We start from the raw sequence: 20692 nt of genomic DNA on the forward strand, positions 1-20692 counted from the left end.
CAATATAATTTTCTTCTGCATCTAGCTCTCAAAAAATATTTCGGCTTGTAGCAGTGTCTGGGACTTGTTCTATTAGACCATCTATACTAACCTCCACCAGGCTGCAAATTCAATCTAATTTATTTCTGCATCTAGCTCTGAAAAACAATTTCTGCTTCTAGCAGTGTGTGGGACTTGTTCTATTAGTCCATCTATACTAACCTCCATCAGGTTGCAATTTCAATATAATTTTTTTCTGCATCTAGCTCTGAAAAACTATTTCGGCTTCTAGCAGTGTGTCGGACTTGTTCTATTAGTCCATGTATACTAACCTCCATCAGGTTGCAAATTCAATATAATTTTTTTCTGCATCTAGCTCTGAAAAAATATTTCGGCTTCTAGCAGTGTGTGGACCTTGGTCTTTTAGTCCATCTATACTAACCTCCATCAGGTTGCAAATTCAATATAACTTTTTTCTGCATCTAGCTCTGAAAAAATATTTCGGCTTCTAGCAGTGTGTGGGACTTGTTCTATTAGTCCATCTATACTAACCTCCATCAGGTTGCAAATTCAATATAATTTTTTTCTGCATCTAGCTCTGAAAAATTATTTTGGCTTGTAGCAGTGTGTGGGACTTGTTCTATTAGTCCATCTATACTAACCTCCAGCAGGTTGCAAATTCAATATAATTTTTTCTGCATCTAGCTCTGAAAAACTATTTTGGCTTCTAGCAGTGTGTGGGACTTGTTCTATTAGTCCATCTATACTAACCTCCACCAGGTTGCAAATTCAATCTAATTTTTATCTGCATCTAGCTCTGAAAAAATATTTGGGCTTCGGCTTGTAGCAGTGTGTGGGACTTGTTCTATTAGTCCATCCATACTAACCTCCACCAGGTTGCAAATTCAATCTAATTTTTTTCTGCATCTAGCTCTGAAAAAATATTTCGGCTTGTAGCAGTGTGTGGGACTTGCTCTATTAGTCCATCTATACTAACCTCCACCAGGTTGCAAATTCAATCTAATTTTCTTCTGCATCTAGCTCTGAAAAAATATTTCGGCTTCTAGCAGTGTGTGGGACTTGTTCTATTAGTCCATCTATACTAACCTCCACCAGGTTGGAAATTCAATCTAATTTTTTTCTGCATCTAGCTCTGAAAAACTATTTCTGCTTCAAGCAGTGTGTGGCACTTGTTCTATTAGTCCATTTATACTAACCTCCATCAGGTTGCAAATTCAATATAATTTTTTTCTGCATCTAGCTGTGAAAAACTATTTCGGCTTCTAGCAGTGTGTGGGACTTGTTCTATTAGTCCATCTATACTAACCTCCATTAGGTTGCAAATTCAATATAATTTTTTTCTGCATCTAGCTCTGAAAAACTATTTTGGCTTGTAGCAGTGTGTGGGACTTGTTCTATTAGTCCATCTATACTAACCTCTATCAGGTTGCAAATTCAATATAATTTTTTTCTGCATCTAGCTCTGAAAAACTATTTCGGCTTCTAGCAGTGTGTGGGACTTGTTCTATTATTCCATCTATACTAACCTCCAGCAGGTTGCAAATTCAAAATAATTTTTATCTGCATCTAGCTCTGAAAAAATATTTGGGCTTCGGCTTGTAGCAGAGTGTGGGACTTGTTCTATTAGTCCATCTATACTAACCTCCACCAGGTTGCAAATTCAATCAAAATTTTTTCTGCATCTAGCTCTGAAAAAATATTTCGGCTTGTAGCAGTGTGTGGGACTTGTTCTATTAGTCCATCTATACTAACCTCCACCAGGTTGCAAATTCAATCTAATTTTCTTCTGCATGTAGCTCTGAAAAAATATTTCGGCTTGTAGCAGTGTCTGGGACTTGTTCTATTAGTCCATCTATACTAACCTCCACCAGGCTGCAAACTCAATCTAGTTTATTTCTGCATCTAGCTCTGAAAAACTATTTCTGCTTCTAGCAGTGTGTGGGACTTGTTCTATTAGTCCATCTATACTAACCTCCATCAGGTTGCAATTTCAATATAATTTTTTTCTGCATCTAGCTCTGAAAAACTATTTCGGCTTCTAGCAGTGTGTGGGACTTGTTCTATTAGTCCATCTATACTAACCTCCATCAGGTTGCAAATTCAATATAATTTTTTTCTGCATCTAGCTATGAAAAAATATTTCGGCTTCTAGCATTGTGTGGGCCTTGGTCTTTTAGTCCATCTATACTAACCTCCATCAGGTTGCAAATTCAATATAATTTTTTTCTGCATCTAGCTCTGAAAAAATATTTCGGCTTCTAGCAGTGTATGGGACTTGTTCTATTAGTCCATCTATACTAACCTCCATCAGGTTGCAAATTCAATATAATTTTTTCTGCATCTAGCTCTGAAAAATTATTTCGGCTTGTAGCAGTGTGTGGGACTTGTTCTATTAGTCCATCTATACTAACCTCCATCAGGTTGCAAATTCAATATAATTTTTATCTGCATCTAGCTCTGAAAAAATATTTGGGCTTCGGCTTGTAGCAGTGTGTGGGACTTGTTCTTTTAGTCCATCTATACTAACCTCCACCAGGTTGCAAATTCAATCTAATTTTTATCTGCATCTAGCTCTGAAAAACTATTTCGGCTTCTAGCAGTGTGTGGGACTTGTTCTATTAGTCCATATATACTAACCTCCACCAGGTTGCAAATTCAATCTAATTTTTATCTGCATCTAGCTCTGAAAAAATATTTGGGCTTCGGCTTGTAGCAGTGTGTGGGACTTGTTCTATTAGTAAATCTATAATAAACTCCACCAGGTTGCAAATTCAATCTAATTTTTTTCTGCATCTAGCTCTGAAAAACTATTTAGGCTTGTACCAGTGTGTGGGACTTGTTCTATTAGTCCATCTATACTAACCTCCACCAGGTTGCAAATTCAATCTAATTTTTTTCTGCATCTAGCTCTGAAAAAATATTTCGGCTTGTAGCAGTGTGTGGGACTTGTTCTATTAGTCCATCTATACTAACCTCCACCAGGTTGCAAATTCAATCTAATTTTCTTCTGCATCTAGCTCTGAAAAAATATTTCGGCTTCTAGCAGTGTGTGGGACTTGTTCTATTAGTCCATCTATACTAACCTCCATCAGGTGGCAAATTCAACATAATTTTTTTCTGCTTCTAGCTCTGAAAAACTATTTCGGCTTCTAGCAGTGTGTAGGACTTGTTCTATTAGTCCATCTATACTAACCTCCATCAGGTTGCAAATTCAATATATTTTTTTTCTGCATCTAGCTCTAAAAAACTATTTCGGCTTGTAGCAGTGTGTGGGACTTGTTCTATTAGTCCATCTATACTAACCTCCATCAGGTTGCAAATTCAATATAATTTTTTTCTGCATCTAGCTCTGAAAAACTATTTCGGCTTTTAGCAGTGTGTGGGACTTGTTCTATTAGTCCATCTATACTAACCTCCATCAGGTTGCAAATTAAATATAATTTTTTTCTGCATCTAGCTCTGAAAAACTATTTTGGCTTGTAGCAGTGTGTGGGACTTGTTCTATTAGTCCATCTATACTAACCTCCATCAGGTTGCAAATTCAATATAATTTTTTTCTGCATCTAGCTCTGAAAAAATATTTCGGCTTCTAGCAGTGTGTGGGACTTGTTCTATTAGTCTATCTATACTAACCCCCAGCAGGTTGCAAATTCAATATAATTTTTTTCTGCATCTAGCTCTGAAAAACTATTTCGGCTTCTAGCAATGTGTGGGACTTGTTCTATTAGTCCATCTATACTAACCTCCATCAGGTTGCAAATTCAATATAATTTTTTTCTGCATCTAGCTCTGAAAAACTATTTTGTCTTCTAGCAGTGTGTGGGACTTGTTCTATTAGTCCATCTATACTAACCTCCAGCAGGTTGCAAATTCAAAATAATTTTTATCTGCACCTAGGTCTGAAAAAATATTTGGGCATCGGCTTGTAGCAGTGTGTGGGACTTGTTCTATTAGTCCATCTATACTAACCTCCACCAGGTTGCAAATTCAATCTAATTTTTTTCTGCATCTAGCTCTGAAAAAATATTTCGGCTTGTAGCAGTGTGTGGGACTTGTTCTATTAGTCCATCTATACTAACCTCCGCCAGGTTGCAAATTCAATCTAATTTTCTTCTGCATCTAGCTCTGAAAAAATATTTCGGCTTGTAGCAGTGTCTGGGACTTGTTCTATTTGTCCATCTATACTAACCTCCACCAGGTTGCAAATTCAATCTAATTTTTTTCTGCATCTAGCTCTGAAAAACTATTTCTGCTTCTAGCAGTGTGTGGGACTTGTTCTATTAGTCCATCTATACTAACCTCCATCAGGTTGCAAACTCAATATAATTTTTTTCTGCATCTAGCTCTGAAAAACTATTTCGGTTTCTAGCAGTGTGTGGTACTTGTTCTATTAGTCCATCTATACTAACCTCCATCAGGTTGCAAAGTCAATATAATTTTTTTCTGCATCTAGCTCTGAAAAATTATTTCGGCTTGTAGCAGTGTGTGGGACTTGTTCTATTAGTCCATCTATACTAACCTCCAGCAGGTTGCAAATTCAATATAATTTTTTCTGCATCTAGCTCTGAAAAACTATTTCGGCTTCTAGCAGTGTGTGGGACTTGTTCTATTAGTCCATCTATACTAACCTCCATCAGGTTGCAAATTCAATATAATTTTTTTCTGCATCTAGCTCTGAAAAAATATTTCGGCTTCTAGCAGTGTGTGGGCCTTGGTCTATTAGTCCATCTATACTAACCTCCTTCAGGTTGCAAAGTCAATATAATTTTTTTCTGCATCTAGCTCTGAAGAAATATTTCGGCTTCTAGCAGTGTGTGGGACTTGTTCTATTAGTCCATCTATACTAACCTCCATCAGGTTGCAAATTCAATATAATTTTTTTCTGCATCTAGCTCTGAAAAATTATTTCGGCTTGTAGCAGTGTGTGAGACTTGCTCTATTAGTCCATCTATACTAACCTCCAGCAGGTTGTAAATTCAATATATTTTTTTTCTGCATCTAGCTCTGAAAAAATATTTCGGCTTCTAGCAGTGTGTGGGCCTTGGTCTATTAGTCCATCTATACTAACCTCCATCAGGTTGCAAAGTCAATATAATTTTTTTCTGCATCTAGCTCTGAAAAAATATTTTGGCTTCTAGCAGTGTGTGGGACTTGTTCTATTAGTCCATCTATACTAACCTCCATCAGGTTGCAAATTCAATATAATTTTTTTCTGCATCTAGCCCTGAAAAAATATTTCGGCTTCTAGCAGTGTGTGGGACTTGTTCTATTAGTCCATCTATACTAACCTCCACCAGGTTGCAAATTCAATATAATTTTTTTCTGCATCTAGCTCTGAAAAACTATTTTGGCTTGTAGCAGTGTTTGGGACTTGTTCTATTAGTCCATCTATACTAACCTCCAGCAGGTTGCAAATTCAAAATAATTTTTATCTGCATCTAGCTCTGAAAAAATATTTGGGCTTCGGTTTGTAGCAGTGTGTGGGACTTGTTCTATTAGTCCATCTATACTAACCTCCATCAGGTTGCAAATTCAACATAATTTTTTTCTGCATATAGCTCTGAAAAACTATTTTGGCTTGTAGCAGTGTGTGGGACTTGTTCTATTAGTCCATCTATACTAACCTCCACCAGGTTGCAAATTCAATCTAATTTTCTTCTGCATCTAGCTCTGAAAAAATATTTCGGCTTGTAGCAGTGTCTGGGACTTGTTCTATTAGTCCATCTAAACTAACCTCCACCAGGTTGCAAATTCAATCTAATTTGTTTCTGCATCTAGCTCTCAAAAAGTATTTCTGCTTCTAGCAGTGTGTGGGACTTGTTCTATTAGTCGATCTATACTAACCTCCATCAGGTTGCAAATTCAATCTAATTTTTGTTTGCATCTAGCTCTGAAAAACTATTTCGGCTTCTAGCAGTGTGTGGGACTTGTTCTATTAGTCCATCTATACTAACCTCCATCAGGTTGCAAATTCAATCTAATTTATTTCTGCATCTAGCTCTGAAAAACTATTTCGGCTTCTAGCAGTGTGTGGGACTTGTTCTATTACTCCATCTATACTAACCTCCATCAGGTTGCAAATTCAATATAATTTTTTTCTGCATCTAGCTCTGAAACAATATTTCGGCTTCTAGCAGTGTGTGGGCCATGGTCTATTAGTCCATCTATACTAACCTCCATCAGGTTGCAAATTCAATATAATTTTTTTTGCATCTAGCTAACTTCCATCAGGTTGCAAATTCAATATAATTTTTTTCTGCATCTAGCTCTGAAAAAATATTTTGGCTTCTAGTAGTGTGTGGGCTTGGTCTTTTAGTCCATCTATACTAACCTCCATCAGGTTGCAAATTCAATATATTTTTTTTCTGCATCTAGCTCTGAAAAACTATTTCGGCTTGTAGCAGTCTGTGGGACTTGTTCTATTAGTCCATCTATACTAACCTCCATCAGGTTGCAAATTCAATATAATTTTTTTCTGCATCTAGCTCTGAAAAACTATTTCGGCTTTTAGCAGTGTGTGGGACTTGTTCTATTAGTCCATCTATACTAACCTCCATCAGGTTGCAAATTCAATATAATTTTTTTCTGCATCTAGCTCTGAAAAACTATTTTGGCTTGTAGCAGTGTGTGGGACTTGTTCTATTAGTCCATCTATACTAACCTCCATCAGGTTGCAAATTCAATATAATTTTTTTCTGCATCTAGCTCTGAAAAAATATTTCGGCTTCTAGCAGTGTGTGGGACTTGTTCTATTAGTCTATCTATACTAACCTCCATCAGGTTGCAAATTCAATAACATTTTTTTCTGCATCTAGCTCTGAAAAACTATTTCGGCTTGTAGCAGTGTGTGGGACTTGTTCTATTAGTCCATCTATACTAACCCCCAGCAGGTTGCAAATTCAATATAATTTTTTTCTGCATCTAGCTCTGAAAAACTATTTCGGCTTCTAGCAATGTGTGGGACTTCTTCTATTAGTCCATCTATACTAACCTCCATCAGGTTGCAAATTCAATATAATTTTTTTCTGCATCTAGCTCTGAAAAACTATTTTGTCTTCTAGCAGTGTGTGGGACTTGTTCTATTAGTCCATCTATACTAACCTCCAGCAGGTTGCAAATTCAAAATAATTTTTATCTGCACCTAGCTCTGAAAAAATATTTGGGCATCGGCTTGTAGCAGTGTGTGCGACTTGTTCTATTAGTCCATCTATACTAACCTCCACCAGGTTGCAAATTCAATCTAATTTTTTTCTGCATCTAGCTCTGAAAAAATATTTCGGCTTGTAGCAGTGTGTGGGACTTGTTCTATTAGTCCATCTATACTAACCCCCAGCAGGTTGCAAATTCAATATAATTTTTTTCTGCATCTAGCTCTGAAAAACTATTTTGTCTTCTAGCAGTGTGTGGGACTTGTTCTATTAGTCCATCTATACTAACCTCCAGCAGGTTGCAAATTCAAAATAATTTTTATCTGCACCTAGCTCTGAAAAAATATTTGGGCATCGGCTTGTAGCAGTGTGTGGGACTTGTTCTATTAGTCCATCTATACTAACCTCCACCAGGTTGCAAATTCAATCTAATTTTTTTCTGCATCTAGCTCTGAAAAAATTTTTCGGCTTGTAGCAGTGTGTGGGACTTGTTCTATTAGTCCATCTATACTAACCTCCGCCAGGTTGCAAATTCAATCTAATTTTCTTCTGCATCTAGCTCTGAAAAAATATTTCGGCTTGTAGCAGTGTCTGGGACTTGTTCTATTTGTCCATCTATACTAACCTCCACCAGGTTGCAAATTCAATCTAATTTTTTTCTGCATCTAGCTCTGAAAAACTATTTCTGCTTCTAGCAGTGTGTGGGACTTGTTCTATTAGTCCATCTATACTAACCTCCATCAGGTTGCAAACTCAATATAATTTTTTTCTGCATCTAGCTCTGAAAAACTATTTCGGTTTCTAGCAGTGTGTGGTACTTGTTCTATTAGTCCATCTATACTAACCTCCATCAGGTTGCAAAGTCAATATAATTTTTTTCTGCATCTAGCTCTGAAAAATTATTTCGGCTTGTAGCAGTGTGTGGGACTTGTTCTATTAGTCCATCTATACTAACCTCCAGCAGGTTGCAAATTCAATATAATTTTTTCTGCATCTAGCTCTGAAAAACTATTTCGGCTTCTAGCAGTGTGTGGGACTTGTTCTATTAGTCCATCTATACTAACCTCCATCAGGTTGCAAATTCAATATAATTTTTTTCTGCATCTAGCTCTGAAAAAATATTTCGGCTTCTAGCAGTGTGTGGGCCTTGGTCTATTAGTCCATCTATACTAACCTCCTTCAGGTTGCAAAGTCAATATAATTTTTTTCTGCATCTAGCTCTGAAGAAATATTTCGGCTTCTAGCAGTGTGTGGGACTTGTTCTATTAGTCCATCTATACTAACCTCCATCAGGTTGCAAATTCAATATAATTTTTTTCTGCATCTAGCTCTGAAAAATTATTTCGGCTTGTAGCAGTGTGTGAGACTTGCTCTATTAGTCCATCTATACTAACCTCCAGCAGGTTGTAAATTCAATATATTTTTTTTCTGCATCTAGCTCTGAAAAAATATTTCAGCTTCTAGCAGTGTGTGGGCCTTGGTCTATTAGTCCATCTATACTAACCTCCATCAGGTTGCAAAGTCAATATAATTTTTTTCTGCATCTAGCTCTGAAAAATTATTTCGGCTTCTAGCAGTGTGTGGGACTTGTTCTATTAGTCCATCTATACTAACCTCCATCAGGTTGCAAATTCAATATAATTTTTTTTGCATCTAGCTAACTTCCATCAGGTTGCAAATTCAATATAATTTTTTTCTGCATCTAGCTCTGAAAAAATATTTTGGCTTCTAGTAGTGTGTGGGCTTGGTCTTTTAGTCCATCTATACTAACCTCCATCAGGTTGCAAATTCAATATAATTTTTTTCTGCATCTAGCTCTGAAAAAATATTTCGGCTTCTAGCAGTGTGTGGGACTTGTTCTATTAGTCCATCTATACTAACCTCCATCAGGTTGCAATTTCAATATAATTTTTTTCTGCATCTAGCTCTGAAAAATTATTTCGGCTTGTAGCAGTGTGTGGGACTTGTTCTATTAGTCCATCTATACTAACCTCCATCAGGTTGCAAATTCAATATATTTTTTTCTGCATCTAGCTCTGAAAAACGATTTCGGCTTCAAGCAGTGTGTGGGACTTGTTCTATTAGTCCATCTATACTAACCTCCAGAAGGTTGCAAATTCAAAATAATTTTCATCTGCATCTAGCTCTGAAAAAATATTTGGGCTTCGGCTTGTAGCAGTGTGTGGGACTTGTTCTTTTAGTCCATCAATACTAACCTCCACCAGGTTGCAAATTCAATCAAATTTTTATCTGCATCTAGCTCTGAAAAACTATTTCGGCTTCTAGCAGTGTGTGGGACTTGTTCTATTAGTCCATCTATACTAACCTCCACCAGGTTGCAAATTCAATATAATTTTTTTCTGCATCTAGCTCTGAAAAACTATTTTGGCTTGTAGCAGTGTGTGGGACTTGTTCTATTATTCCATCTATACTAACCTCCAGCAGGTTGCAAATTCAAAATAATTTTTATCTGCATCTAGCTCTGAAAAAATATTTGGGCTTCGGCTTGTAGCAGAGTGTGGGACTTGTTCTATTAGTCCATCTATACTAACCTCCACCAGGTTGCAAATTCAATCAAATTTTTTTCTGCTTCTAGCTCTGAAAAACTATTTCGGTTTCTAGCAGTGTGTAGGACTTGTTCTATTAGTCCATCTATACTAACCTCCATCAGGTTGCAAATTCAATATAATTTTTTTCTGCATCTAGCTCTGAAAAACTATTTCGGCTTGTAGCAGTGTGTGGGACTTGTTCTATTAGTCCATCTATACTAACCTCCAGCAGGTTGCAAATTCAATATAATTTTTTCTGCATCTAGCTCTGAAAAACTATTTCGGCTTCTAGCAGTGTGTGGGACTTGTTCTATTAGTCGATCTATACTAACCTCCATCAGGTTGCAAATTCAATATAATTTTTTTCTGCATCTAGCTCTGAAAAAATATTTCGGCTTCTAGCAGTGTGTGGGCCTTGGTCTATTAGTCCATCTATACTAACCTCCATCAGGTTGCAAAGTCAATATAATTTTTTTCTGCATCTAGCTCAAAAAAATATTTCGGCTTCTAGCAGTGTGTGGGACTTGTTCTATTAGTCCATCTATACTAACCTCCATCAGGTTGCAAATTCAATATAATTTTTTTCTGCATCTAGCTCTGAAAAATTATTTCGGCTTGTAGCAGTGTGTGAGACTTGTTCTATTAGTCCATCTATACTAACCTCCAGCAGGTTGCAAATTCAATATAATTTTTTTCTGCATCTAGCTCTGAAAAAATATTTCGGCTTCTAGCAGTGTGTGGGCCTTGGTCTATTAGTCCATCTATACTAACCTCCATCAGGTTGCAAAGTCAATATAATTTTTTTCTGCATCTAGCTCTGAAAAAATATTTCGGCTTCTAGCAGTGTGTGGGACTTGTTCTATTAGTCCATCTATACTAACCTCCATCAGGTTGCAAATTCAATATAATTTTTTTCTGCATCTAGCTCTGAAAAATTATGTTGGCTTGTAGCAGTGTGTGGGACTTGTTCTATTAGTCCATCTATACTAACCTCCAGCAGGTTGCAAATTCAATATAATTTTTTCTGCATCTAGCTCTGAAAAACTATTTCGGCTTCTAGCAGTGTGTGGGACTTGTTCTATTAGTCCATTTATACTAACCTCCAGCAGGTTGCAAATTCAAAATAATTTTTATCTGCATCTAGCTCTGAAAAATTATTTGGGCTTCGGCTTGTAGCAGTGTGTGGGACTTGTTCTATTAGTCCATCCATACTAACCTCCACCAGGTTGCAAATTCAATCTAATTTTTTTCTGCATCTAGCTCTGAAAAAATATTTCGGCTTGTAGCAGTGTGTGGGACTTGCTCTATTAGTCCATCTATACTAACCTCCACCAGGTTGCAAATTCAATCTAATTTTCTTCTGCATCTAGCTCTGAAAAAATATTTCGGCTTCTAGCAGTGTGTGGGACTTGTTCTATTAGTCCATCTATACTAACCTCCACCAGGTTGCAAATTCAATCTAATTTTTTTCTGCATCTAGCTCTGAAAAACTATTTCTGCTTCAAGCAGTGTGTGGGACTTGTTCTATTAGTCCATTTATACTAACCTCCATCAGGTTGCAAATTCAATATAATTTTTTTCTGCATCTAGCTGTGAAAAACTATTTCGGCTTCTAGCAGTGTGTGGGACTTGTTCTATTAGTCCATCTATACTAACCTCCATTAGGTTGCAAATTCAATATAATTTTTTTCTGCATCTAGCTCTGAAAAACTATTTTGGCTTGTAGCAGTGTGTGGGACTTGTTCTATTAGTCCATCTATACTAACCTCTATCAGGTTGCAAATTCAATATAATTTTTTTCTGCATCTAGCTCTGAAAAACTATTTCGGCTTCTAGCAGTGTGTGGGACTTGTTCTATTATTCCATCTATACTAACCTCCAGCAGGTTGCAAATTCAAAATAATTTTTATCTGCATCTAGCTCTGAAAAAATATTTGGGCTTCGGCTTGTAGCAGAGTGTGGGACTTGTTCTATTAGTCCATCTATACTAACATCCACCAGGTTGCAAATTCAATCAAAATTTTTTCTGCATCTAGCTCTGAAAAAATATTTCGGCTTGTAGCAGTGTGTGGGACTTGTTCTATTAGTCCATCTATACTAACCTCCACCAGGTTGCAAATTCAATCTAATTTTCTTCTGCATGTAGCTCTGAAAAAATATTTCGGCTTGTAGCAGTGTCTGGGACTTGTTCTATTAGTCCATCTATACTAACCTCCACCAGGCTGCAAACTCAATCTAGTTTATTTCTGCATCTAGCTCTGAAAAACTATTTCTGCTTCTAGCAGTGTGTGGGACTTGTTCTATTAGTCCATCTATACTAACCTCCATCAGGTTGCAATTTCAATATAATTTTTTTCTGTATCTAGCTCTGAAAAACTATTTCGGCTTCTAGCAGTGTGTGGGACTTGTTCTATTAGTCCATCTATATTAACCTCCATCAGGTTGCAAATTCAATATAATTTTTTTCTGCATCTAGCTCTGAAAAAATATTTCGGCTTCTAGCATTGTGTGGGCCTTGGTCTTTTAGTCCATCTATACTAACCTCCATCAGGTTGCAAATTCAATATAATTTTTTTCTGCATCTAGCTCTGAAAAAATATTTCGGCTTCTAGCAGTGTATGGGACTTGTTCTATTAGTCCATCTATACTAACCTTAATCAGGTTGCAAATTCAATATAATTTTTTTCTGCTTCTAGCTCTGAAAAACTATTTCGGCTTCTAGCAGTGTGTGGGACTTGTTCTATTAGTCCATCTATACTAACCTCCACCAGGTTGCAAATTCAATATATTTTTTTTCTGCTTCTAGCTCTGAAAAACTATTTCGGCTTCTAGCAGTGTGTGGGACTTGTTCTATTAGTCCATCTATACTAACCTCCATCAGGTTGAAAATTCAATATAATTTTTTTCTGCATCTAGCTCTGAAAAACTATTTTGGCTTGTAGCAGTGTGTGGGACTTGTTCTATTAGTCCATCTATACTAACCTCCATCAGGTTGCAAATTCAATATAATTTTTTTCTGCATCTAGCTCTGAAAAAATATTTCGGCTTCTAGCAGTATGTGGGACTTGTTCTATTAGTCTATCTATACTAACCTCCATCAGGTTGCAAATTCAATAACATTTTTTTCTGCATCTAGCTCTGAAAAACTATTTCGGCTTGTAGCAGTGTGTGGGACTTGTTCTATTAGTCCATCTATACTAACCCCCAGCAGGTTGCAAATTCAATATAATTTTTTTCTGCATCTAGCTCTGAAAAACTATTTCGGCTTCTAGCAATGTGTGGGACTTGTTCTATTAGTCCATCTATACTAACCTCCATCAGGTTGCAAATTCAATATAATTTTTTTCTGCATCTACCTCTGAAAAACTATTTTGTCTTCTAGCAGTGTGTGGGACTTGTTCTATTAGTCCATCTATACTAACCTCCAGCAGGTTGCAAATTCAAAATAATTTTTATCTGCACCTAGCTCTGAAAAAATATTTGGGCATCGGCTTGTAGCAGTATGTGGGACTTGTTCTATTAGTCCATCTATACTAACCTCCACCAGGTTGCAAATTCAATCTAATTTTTTTCTGCATCTAGCTCTGAAAAAATATTTCGGCTTGTAGCAGTGTGTGGGACTTGTTCTATTAGTCCATCTATACTAACCTCCGCCAGGTTGCAAATTCAATCTAATTTTCTTCTGCATCTAGCTCTGAAAAAATATTTCGGCTTGTAGCAGTGTCTGGGACTTGTTCTATTTGTCCATCTATACTAACCTCCACCAGGTTGCAAATTCAATCTAATTTTTTTCTGCATCTAGCTCTGAAAAACTATTTCTGCTTCTAGCAGTGTGTGGGACTTGTTCTATTAGTCCATCTATACTAACCTCCATCAGGTTGCAAACTCAATATAATTTTTTTCTGCATCTAGCTCTGAAAAACTATTTCGGTTTCTAGCAGTGTGTGGTACTTGTTCTATTAGTCCATCTATACTAACCTCCATCAGGTTGCAAAGTCAATATAATTTTTTTCTGCATCTAGCTCTGAAAAATTATTTCGGCTTGTAGCAGTGTGTGGGACTTGTTCTATTAGTCCATCTATACTAACCTCCAGCAGGTTGCAAATTCAATATAATTTTTTCTGCATCTAGCTCTGAAAAACTATTTCGGCTTCTAGCAGTGTGTGGGACTTGTTCTATTAGTCCATCTATACTAACCTCCATCAGGTTGCAAATTCAATATAATTTTTTTCTGCATCTAGCTCTGAAAAAATATTTCGGCTTCTAGCAGTGTGTGGGCCTTGGTCTATTAGTCCATCTATACTAACCTCCATCAGGTTGCAAAGTCAATATAATTTTTTTCTGCATCTAGCTCTGAAAAAATATTTCGGCTTCTAGCAGTGTGTGGGACTTGTTCTATTAGTCCATCTATACTAACCTCCATCAGGTTGCAAATTCAATATAATTTTTTTCTGCATCTAGCTCTGAAAAATTATTTCGGCTTGTAGCAGTGTGTGAGACTTGCTCTATTAGTCCATCTATACTAACCTCCAGCAGGTTGTAAATTCAATATATTTTTTTTCTGCATCTAGCTCTGAAAAAATATTTCGGCTTCTAGCAGTGTGTGGGCCTTGGTCTATTAGTCCATCTATACTAACCTCCATCAGGTTGCAAAGTCAATATAATTTTTTTCTGCATCTAGCTCTGAAAAAATATTTCGGCTTCTAGCAGTGTGTGGGACTTGTTCTATTAGTCCATCTATACTAACCTCCATCAGGTTGCAAATTCAATATAATTTTTTTCTGCATCTAGCCCTGAAAAAATATTTCGGCTTCTAGCAGTGTGTGGGACTTGTTCTATTAGTCCATCTATACTAACCTCCACCAGGTTGCAAATTCAATATAATTTTTTTCTGCATCTAGCTCTGAAAAACTATTTTGGCTTGTAGCAGTGTGTGGGACTTGTTCTATTAGTCCATCTATACTAACCTCCAGCAGGTTGCAAATTCAAAATAATTTTTATCTGCATCAAGCTCTGAAAAAATATTTGGGCTTCGGTTTGTAGCAGTGTGTGGGACTTGTTCTATTAGTCCATCTATACTAACCTCCATCAGGTTGCAAATTCAACATAATTTTTTTCTGCATATAGCTCTGAAAAATTATTTTGGCTTGTAGCAGTGTGTGGGACTTGTTCTATTAGTCCATCTATACTAACCTCCACCAGGTTGCAAATTCAATCTTATTTTCTTCTGCATCTAGCTCTGAAAAAATATTTCGGCTTGTAGCAGTGTCTGGGACTTGTTCTATTAGTCCATCTATACTAACCTCCACCAGGTTGCAAATTCAATCTAATTTGCTTCTGCATCTAGCTCTCAAAAAGTATTTCTGCTTCTAGCAGTGTGTGGGACTTGTTCTATTAGTCGATCTATACTAAGCTCCATCAGGTTGCAAATTCAATCTAATTTTTGTTTGCATCTAGCTCTGAAAAACTATTTCGGCTTCTAGCAGTGTGTGGGACTTGTTCTATTAGTCCATCTATACTAACCTCCATCAGGTTGCAAATTCAATCTAATTTTTTTCTGCATCTAGCTCTGAAAAACTATTTCGGCTTCTAGCAGTGTGTGGGACTTGTTCTAATACTCCATCTATACTAACCTCCATCAGGTTGCAAATTCAATATAATTTTTTTCTGCATCTAGCTCTGAAACAATATTTCGGCTTCTAGCAGTGTGTGGGCCATGGTCTATTAGTCCATCTATACTAACCTCCATCAGGTTGCAAATTCAATATAATTTTTTTTGCATCTAGCTAACTTCTATCAGGTTGCAAATTCAATATAATTTTTTTCTGCATCTAGCTCTGAAAAAATATTTTGGCTTCTAGTAGTGTGTGGGCTTGGTCTTTTAGTCCATCTATACTAACCTCCATCAGGTTGCAAATTCAATATAATTTTTTTCTGCATCTAGCTCTGAAAAAATATTTCGGCTTCTAGCAGTGTGTGGGACTTGTTCTCTTAGTCCATCTATACTAACCTCCATCAGGTTGCAAATTCAATATAATTTTTTTCTGCATCTAGCTCTGAAAAATTATTTCGGCTTGTAGCAGTGTGTGGGACATGTTCTATTAGTCCATCTATACTAACCTCCATCAGGTTGCAAATTCAATATATTTTTTCCTGCATCTAGCTCTGAAAAACGATTTCGGCTTCTAGCAGTGTGTGGGACTTGTTCTATTAGTCCATCTATACTAACCTCCAGAAGGTTGCAAATTCAAAATAATTTTCATCTGCATCTAGCTCTGAAAAAATATTTGGGCTTCGGCTTGTAGCAGTGTGTGGGACTTGTTCTTTTAGTCCATCAATACTAACCTCCACCAGGTTGCAAATTCAATCTAATTTTTATCTGCATCTAGCTCTGAAAAACTATTTCGGCTTCTAGCAGTGTGTGGGACTTGTTCTATTAGTCCATCTATACTAACCTCCACCAGGTTGCAAATTCAATATAATTTTTTTCTGCATCTAGCTCTGAAAAACTATTTTGGCTTGTAGCAGAGTGTGGGACTTGTTCTATTATTCCATCTACACTAACCTCCAGCAGGTTGCAAATTCAAAATAATTTTTATCTGCATCTAGCTCTGAAAAAATATTTGGGCTTCGGCTTGTAGCAGAGTGTGGGACTTGTTCTATTAGTACATCTATACTAACCTCCACCAGGTTGCAAATTCAATCAAATTTTTTTCTGCTTCTAGCTCTGAAAAACTATTTCGGCTTCTAGCAGTGTGTAGGACTTGTTCTATTAGTCCATCTATACTAACCTCCATCAGGTTGCAAATTCAATATAATTTTTTCTGCATCTAGCTCTGAAAAACTATTTCGGCTTGTAGCAGTGTGTGGGACTTGTTCTATTAGTCCATCTATACTAACCTCCAGCAGGTTGCAAATTCAATATAATTTTTTCTGCATCTAGCTCTGAAAAACTATTTCGGCTTGTAGCAGTGTGTGGGACTTGTTCTATTAGTCCATCTATACTAACCTCCACCAGGTTGCAAATTCAATCTAATTTTTTTCTGCATCTAGCTCTGAAAAACTATTTCTGCTTCAAGCAGTGTGTGGGACTTGTTCTATTAGTCCATCTATACTAACCTCCATCAGGTTGCAAATTCAACATAATTTTTTTCTGCTTCTAGCTCTGAAAAACTATTTCGGCTTCTAGCAGTGTGTAGGACTTGTTCTATTAGTCCATCTATACTAACCTCCATCAGGTTGCAAATTCAATATATTTTTTTTCTGCATCTAGCTCTGAAAAACTATTTCGGCTTGTAGCAGTGTGTGGGACTTGTTCTATTAGTCCATCTATACTAACCTCCATCAGGTTGCAAATTCAATATAATTTTTTTCTGCATCTAGCTCTGAAAACCTATTTCGGCTTTTAGCAGTGTGTGGGACTTGTTCTATTAGTCCATCTATACTAACCTCCATCAGGTTGCAAATTCAATATAATTTTTTTCTGCATCTAGCTCTGAAAGACTATTTTGGCTTGTAGCAGTGTGTGGGACTTGTTCTATTAGTCCATCTATACTAACCTCCATCAGGTTGCAAATTCAATATAATTTTTTTCTGCATCTAGCTCTGAAAAAATATTTCGGCTTCTAGCAGTATGTGGGACTTGTTCTATTAGTCTATCTATACTAACCTCCATCAGGTTGCAAATTCAATAACATTTTTTTCTGCATCTAGCTCTGAAAAACTATTTCGGCTTGTAGCAGTGTGTGGGACTTGTTCTATTAGTCCATCTATACTAACCCCCAGCAGGTTGCAAATTCAATATAATTTTTTTCTGCATCTAGCTCTGAAAAACTATTTCGGCTTCTAGCAATGTGTGGGACTTGTTCTATTAGTCCATCTATACTAACCTCCAGCAGGTTGCAAATTCAATATAATTTTTTTCTGCATCTAGCTCTGAAAAACTATTTTGTCTTCTAGCAGTGTGTGGGACTTGTTCTATTAGTCCATCTATACTAACCTCCAGCAGGTTGCAAATTCAAAATAATTTTTATCTGCACCTAGCTCTGAAAAAATATTTGGGCATCGTCTTGTAGCAGTGTGTGGGACTTGTTCTATTAGTCCATCTATACTAACCTCCACCAGGTTGCAAATTCAATCTAATTTTTTTCTGCATCTAGCTCTGAAAAAATATTTCGGCTTGTAGCAGTGTGTGGGACTTGTTCTATTAGTCCATCTATACTAACCTCCGCCAGGTTGCAAATTCAATCTAATTTTCTTCTGCATCTAGCTCTGAAAAAATATTTCGGCTTGTAGCAGTGTCTGGGACTTGTTCTATTTGTCCATCTATACTAACCTCCACCAGGTTGCAAATTCAATCTAATTTTTTTCTGCATCTAGCTCTGAAAAACTATTTCTGCTTCTAGCAGTGTGTGGGACTTGTTCTATTAGTCCATCTATACTAACCTCCATCAGGTTGCAAACTCAATATAATTTTTTTCTGCATCTAGCTCTGAAAAACTATTTCGGTTTCTAGCAGTGTGTGGTACTTGTTCTATTAGTCCATCTATACTAACCTCCATCAGGTTGCAAAGTCAATATAATTTTTTTCTGCATCTAGCTCTGAAAAATTATTTCGGCTTGTAGCAGTGTGTGGGACTTGTTCTATTAGTCCATCTATACTAACCTCCAGCAGGTTGCAAATTCAATATAATTTTTCTGCATCTAGCTCTGAAAAACTATTTCGGCTTCTAGCAGTGTGTGGGACTTGTTCTATTAGTCCATCTATACTAACCTCCATCAGGTTGCAAATTCAATATAATTTTTTTCTGCATCTAGCTCTGAAAAAATATTTCGGCTTCTAGCAGTGTGTGGGCCTTAGCCTATTAGTCCATCTATACTAACCTCCATCAGGTTGCAAAGTCAATATAATTTTTTTCTGCATCTAGCTCTGAAAAAATATTTCGGCTTCTAGCAGAGTGTGGGACTTGTTCTATTAGTCCATCTATACTAACCTCCATCAGGTTGCAAATTCAATATAATTTTTTTCTGCATCTAGCTCTGAAAAATTATTTCGGCTTGTAGCAGTGTGTGAGACTTGCTCTATTAGTCCATCTATACTAACCTCCAGCAGGTTGTAAATTCAATATATTTTTTTTCTGCATCTAGCTCTGAAAAAATATTTCGGCTTCTAGCAGTGTGTGGGCCTTGGTCTATTAGTCCATCTATACTAACCTCCATCAGGTTGCAAAGTCAATATAATTTTTTTCTGCATCTAGCTCTGAAAAAATATTTCGGCTTCTAGCAGTGTGTGGGAGTTGTTCTATTAGTCCATCTATACTAACCTCCATCAGGTTGCAAATTCAATATAATTTTTTTCTGCATCTAGCCCTGAAAAAATATTTCGGCTTCTAGCAGTGTGTGGGACTTGTTCTATTAGTCCATCTATACTAACCTCCACCAGGTTGCAAATTCAATATAATTTTTTTCTGCATCTAGCTCTGAAAAACTATTTTGGCTTGTAGCAGTGTGTGGGACTTGTTCTATTAGTCCATCTATACTAACCTCCAGCAGGTTGCAAATTCAAAATAATTTTTATCTGCATCTAGCTCTGAAAAAATATTTGGGCTTCGGTTTGTAGCAGTGTGTGGGACTTGTTCTATTAGTCCATCTATACTAACCTCCATCAGGTTGCAAATTCAACATAATTTTTTTCTGCATATAGCTCTGAAAAACTATTTTGGCTTGTAGCAGTGTGTGGGACTTGTTCTATTAGTCCATCTCTACTAACCTCCACCAGGTTGCAAATTCAATCTAATTTTCTTCTGCATCTAGCTCTGAAAAAATATTTCGGCTTGTAGGAGTGTCTGGGACTTGTTCTATTAGTCCATCTATACTAACCTCCACCAGGTTGCAAATTCAATCTAATTTGTTTCTGCATCTAGCTCTCAAAAAGTATTTCTGCTTCTAGCAGTGTGTGGGACTTGTTCTATTAGTCGATCTATACTAACCTCCATCAGGTTGCAAATTCAATCTAATTTTTGTTTGCATCTAGCTCTGAAAAACTATTTCGGCTTCTAGCAGTGTGTGGGACTTGTTCTATTAGTCCATCTATACTAACCTCCATCAGGTTGCAAATTCAATCTAATTTTTTTCTGCATCTAGCTCTGAAAAACTATTTCGGCTTCTAGCAGTGTGTGGGACTTGTTCTATTACTCCATCTATACTAACCTCCATCAGGTTGCAAATTCAATATAATTTTTTTCTGCATCTAGCTCTGAAACAATATTTCGGCTTCTAGCAGTGTGTGGGCCATGGTCTATTAGTCCATCTATACTAACCTCCATCAGGTTGCAAATTCAATATAATTTTTTTTGCATCTAGCTAACTTCCATCAGGTTGCAAATTCAATATAATTTTTTTCTGCATCTAGCGCTGAAAAAATATTTTGGCTTCTAGTAGTGTGTGGGCTTGGTCTTTTAGTCCATCTATACTAACCTCCATCAGGTTGCAAATTCAATATAATTTTTTTCTGCATCTAGCTCTGAAAAAATATTTCGGCTTCTAGCAGTGTGTGGGACTTGTTCTATTAGTCCATCTATACTAACCTCCATCAGGTTGCAAATTCAATATAATTTTTTTCTGCATCTAGCTCTGAAAAATTATTTCGGCTTGTAGCAGTGTGTGGGACTTGTTCTATTAGTCCATCTATACTAACCTCCATCAGGTTGCAAATTCAATATATTTTTTTCTGCATCTAGCTCTGAAAAACGATTTCGGCTTCTAGCAGTGTGTGGGACTTGTTCTATTAGTCCATCTATACTAACCTCCAGAAGGTTGCAAATTCAAAATAATTTTCATCTGCATCTAGCTCTGAAAAAATATTTGGGCTTCGGCTTGTAGCAGTGTGTGGGACTTGTTCTTTTAGTCCATCAATACTAACCTCCACCAGGTTGCAAATTCAATCTAATTTTTATCTGCATCTAGCTCTGAAAAACTATTTCGGCTTCTAGCAGT

The sequence above is a fragment of the Phyllobates terribilis genome, unplaced genomic scaffold (genome assembly GCF_046119375.1).
Source record: "Phyllobates terribilis strain yellow unplaced genomic scaffold, ASM4611937v1 Scaffold_2__4_contigs__length_985480577, whole genome shotgun sequence".
Lineage (NCBI taxonomy): Eukaryota > Metazoa > Chordata > Amphibia > Anura > Dendrobatidae > Phyllobates > Phyllobates terribilis.